Genomic DNA, 4,602 nt, shown 5'->3' with positions numbered 1-4,602 from the left:
TTAAGGAGACCCCAGTGCTCTGCTCTGCCCAACAGGCAGGCCGCCCTCAGAGTGGAAGGTATGCAGGCCCAGGCTCACAGGGCTGGGGTCGGGCTTTCTGGTGGGCGACCTTGGCAGGACTACAGGCTGAGCTGTGGGTTTTGCTGTGAGCCAGGCGTCCTTCCCTGTGCCCCTGCAGGTGGGTGGGCATCAGATTGGGATCTTCCTGGGTTAATGTCCCCTATCTCTGGCCTCTGAGCAGGAAGGAGCTGGGAGTCAAGACAGTCCAGGAGCTCTGAGGTGACTGGGAGTCAAGACGGCCCAGTCAAGACGGCCCAGGAGCTCTGAGGTGACCCTCAGAGCTGAGCCTGCCTGGGGCAGTGCTGAGGCTGGCCTGTCCTGCAGCAGATGCCAAGGGGCCTTGCAGGTAGACGGGACTACCATCCTCACACGATGGGGTTGATGGAGCACCCCCTCGGGGCACCTGAGTGTCCTAAAGGTCCCTCTGCACAGGCACTCTGAGCTCCCCAGGGTCTGTGCCCATCAGTCTGTTTTCTTTTTCTTTCTAAGCTGGTTTTTAGTCACGCTCACAAAAATAACTTATCCCGCTTCATGAAGCTTTACTTAACCTGTGTGGCATACTCTCCATTTGTCAGTTATAAGTGGTAAGTGACATGTGTGAAGTTGGAAGGAAATGCCTTTTCTGTCTGCTCTTGGTCTGTGGAAAACATTGCTTTTTAGATGAGGCATCTGAATGGCAACTCCAGGGGAAATCATGCATTTGGAATGTTTTCTTGATGCGACTTCTCACTTGGAGTTTAAAATGATTCGTATTCTTATGTCAGTGTTTAGACTTTAGCTGGCGAGGTTAATGGGATGTAATGGATGGCTTCTTTTTAAACCAGGGAGGTTTTAATAATACACTCGTGTGCTGGAGGAGTGCACGCTTCACTCTTAACTTTTTACTTCGGGAGAGAGGGTTTATTTTTTAATTGAAGTATAATTGATTTACCATGTTGGGTTAATTTCAAGAGTACAGCATGATGATTCAGTTACATATGCATATATATTTTTTTCTTTTTCAGATTATTTTTCCTTATAGGTTATTATGAAATATGGAGTAGGGTGTCCCTGTGCTTTATAGTAGGTCTCTGTTGATTATCTGCTTCATACGTAGCAGTGTGTATACATCAGTCTCAACTCCTAACTAACCCCTCAAACCTCTTCCCCTTTGATAACCACGTTTTCTTTCTATGTCTGTTGGTCTGTTTCTGTTTTCCAAGGAATTCCTTTTTATCTTTTTATTAGATTCCACATGTAAGTGATATCGTACGATATTTGTCTTTCTCTGACTGACTGACTTAGTGTGATAGTCTCTCAGGCCATTTGTTTCTGCAGATGGCATGGCTTCATTCTTTCTATGGCTGAGTAATATTCCATTGCAGGCTTCCCCAGTAGCTCAGCAGTGAAGAATCTGCCCACAGTGTAGAAGATATGGGTTCAGTCCCTCAGTTGGGAAGATCCCCTGGAGAAAGGAAGTGGCAACCCACTCCAGTATGCTTGCCTGGGAAATCCCATGGACAGAGGAGCCTGGTGGGCTGCAGTCCATGGGGTTGCAAAGCATCAGACACAACCGAGTGTGCACACACAATACTCCATTGTATACACGTCCCACGTCTTCTTCACCCATCCCTCTGTGGGTGGACACTGGAGTTTAGGTTGCTTCTGTGTCTTTTCTGTTGTAAACAGTGCTGCTGTGAACATAGGGGTGCATGTATGTTTTCAAATTCGTTTTGCTGGATAAGTGCCCAGGAGGGAGCTTGCGGGGTCATATGGTCGCTCTATTTTAGTTTTCTGAAGAACCTCCATGCTCTTCTCCATAGAGTTGTTCTGCACCAGTTTGCATTCCCACCACCAGTGCAGGAGGGTCCCTTTCTCTCCACACCTTCTCCAGCATGTGGTGTAGGTACATCAGGTAGGGAGTGTTTTTATAGTGCCGAGTAAGCATTGCTATTGAAACAGATTTTCATTTATTTTCTATGTGCAGAAGTGACATATCACTGGGAGCAAAAGCTTTCTCCCAGGTTTCACTTGTGTCCCTTCTCTTTTATCAGCCTGCGGTGGTGACTGCCCCTTGCTCCGTAGGAGGTCCCAGAGGTGGAGGGCTGGGGATTTTGTGAGAGGAGCAAGTCGTTTTTGCTGCTCTCCAGTCCCTGCTGTGCTGAGGGTATGGGTGTAAGGAGTGGCGGGCGGGACCACTTGGTCTCCAGATGCACCTTTTGGGTGCCACTTAGACCCCGGCACCCCTCCATCTTTGGTCCCCTCTTGACTGCGATGGAGATGGTGTAGCGGCCTGTACTTGGATCGCAGTCTCCTGACTTGGACCAGTGGGGATTTTGGAAGAGGGCTTTGCTCCAAACCTGGGCTGTGTCCAACAGTATTGCATGATGTCCTTTACTCGTTAAAGAGACTATAAAGTAAATAATCTAGGTTCACCGTGGAGTCCAGTCCATGATGGTTCATGTGTGTTTGATCAGCTACTATGTAGAATCTTTGCTGAGAAATAACAGCACAAGGTGATTTCCTGAAAATGTGTTTGGCAATTAGATAAAATACTGAATGAAAGTGAAAGTGTGAAACTGTTAGTCGCTCAGTCGTGTCCAACTCTTTGGGATCCCATGGACTGTAGCCAGCCAGACTCCTCTGTCCATGGGATTCTCCCGGCAAGAATACTGGAGTGGGTTGCCATTTCTTCCTCCAGGGGATCTTCCCAACCCAGAAATGGAACCTGGGTCTCCTGCACTGTAGGCAGATTCTTTACCATCTGGGCTACCAGGGAAGCCCTAAATACTGAATAAATCTATAGATCCACTGTGAAAAGTATCGGGAAAGGAAGACTATTTGCTGACCCAAACAGAAGGGCCCAAAGGGTTCACACATTCCCTGGTAGAATCAGATCCGTAGACAATCTAAATTTTGATGTATCTGTCTATGTTTTTCATAGGAAACATCTGAGAGATTAGTCAACCCTCACCCCAAGCTCATTAGCTTGAGATAATAGGTGTTCAACAGTACTTGTTGCTTTGACAAGCTCCCTCTTGACTGTTTTTTGCTGTAGGAAAGAAATAGTGATCAGGAGTGTGAACCTGCCTCTGTATCTGCTGCTTTTCTATCCCAGGGGGCAGGATGCCCCCACCACCTCTCACCACCCACCCAGCCCTCGCCGTGTACACAAAAGCAGATGTGCACCGTGGCCTCATTATTGGATTTGGATAATGGGCTTTTCAGCCCACGTTCAGCCGTGTGTCCTGTCCCCAGATTCTTTAAAAGGACAGACATTTTTACATCTCTGCTCCCTGAAAGTGAATGTAGAGCCTAACCCTGAAATTATGGACCATTGTATTCAGTCTGTGACAGGGCTTGAGAAAGGCTCTCGTTTGTGAAGTCCAGGGTTTTATCCCAACAGTGGAAACAGCAGCTCATTTCGAAGCGTGCAGCCCTCTGGGTGCTGTACTGTTGTCATAGTCTTGGGACCGCGTTGCGATCACTGAGCCAGTGACCTGGCACATGCCAGAGAGTGAGTCACCACGGTGCCCGCAGCTGTCTGTGCCCGCGGTGACAGCCGCACTCCCGGTCCTGTGTCAGATCTCCTTTTAAAATAGTAGTAGAGACAGTGGTAGCAGTTCATGAGCAGGGAGTGAAAAGGAGCACAGCTAGGCTCCTGCCTTTGAAAGCACGGTCATCGCCAGGACTGGAGCTCTTCAGGATAAAAGAAACGGTCTTCTCGTTTGGTGTTAGCAATCGGACTGTCAGAGTAGAAAGTCTCATCCAAGGTGCCAACTGGAAGCCATGGCATCCTTGCTTTATTGTGAGACCCCCCTCCTCGTTTATCATGCTGGAGGCGAGGCCGGGTCTGGCCCCTTCTTAGCAGTGGGCCGCCCACAATGGTCCCCTAAGCATGTGGGTGGAGGGTGACTCAGCCTCTGTTTTCTAGATGCTCCCGTCGGGGCGTGGGGTGGGGGCTCAAGGGGAGACTGATGACAGCTCTGGGAGGATGTGGACAGTGGGGATCTTACCAGGCACTGTTTGCAGGGCTGCTGTATGTAACCCCATTTCACCCTTGCAACAGCCTGGACAGGGGGCTACTCTGTCTCCCAGTTTTAATGAGGAAAGTGGGCCACAAAGAGGTTAGGGAGGGTGGCCAGCTGGTGGCGTGCTTTATCTAGGGTCAGTTGAGTGACACGGTGAACTCAGGATCAGCCGGGTGATGTGGTTAACTTGGATTCAGCAAGGTGATGAGGCTAACCCACATCTGAACCCAGGATCACAGGTGTGCTGCAGTGCACACTTCATGTATTTGTGGGAAGGTTGCTGGGGGCCCTGAAGTAAGTTCTAGGTGTAAGGAGAAAAGACGGGCAGGTTTTCCAGGTGGTGTGAGTGGTAGAGGCTCAGTCAGGCCCTGAGAAGATGCAGATGCTACCGGAGGCAGGGAGCCTTGGCCGGGGTGGGCTGGAGCTGGACCTCCATGGGCTGTGCTGCTGGCTTTCCTTTTGTTTCCAGGCCTCCCAGGAGAAGGCAAGCACCTGCTTCCTCCATGAGGCAGTCACCCTGCGGCATCCTGCA

At 49.8% G+C, this 4,602-nt stretch overlaps 1 protein-coding gene across 1 annotated transcript in view; it reads left to right on the top strand.

The window, feature by feature from the left end:
* The window catches only part of COBL (cordon-bleu WH2 repeat protein), a gene marked incomplete at its 5' end in the record, with an annotated part of 282,023 nt that overhangs the window by 374 nt on the left and 277,047 nt on the right, over positions 1-4,602 (top strand).

This window comes from Bison bison, unplaced genomic scaffold (genome assembly GCF_000754665.1).
Source record: "Bison bison bison isolate TAMUID 2011002044 unplaced genomic scaffold, Bison_UMD1.0 scf7180017864522, whole genome shotgun sequence".
NCBI classification, from domain to species: Eukaryota; Metazoa; Chordata; class Mammalia; order Artiodactyla; family Bovidae; genus Bison; species Bison bison.
This window is presented reverse-complemented; position numbering and strand designations above follow the sequence as displayed.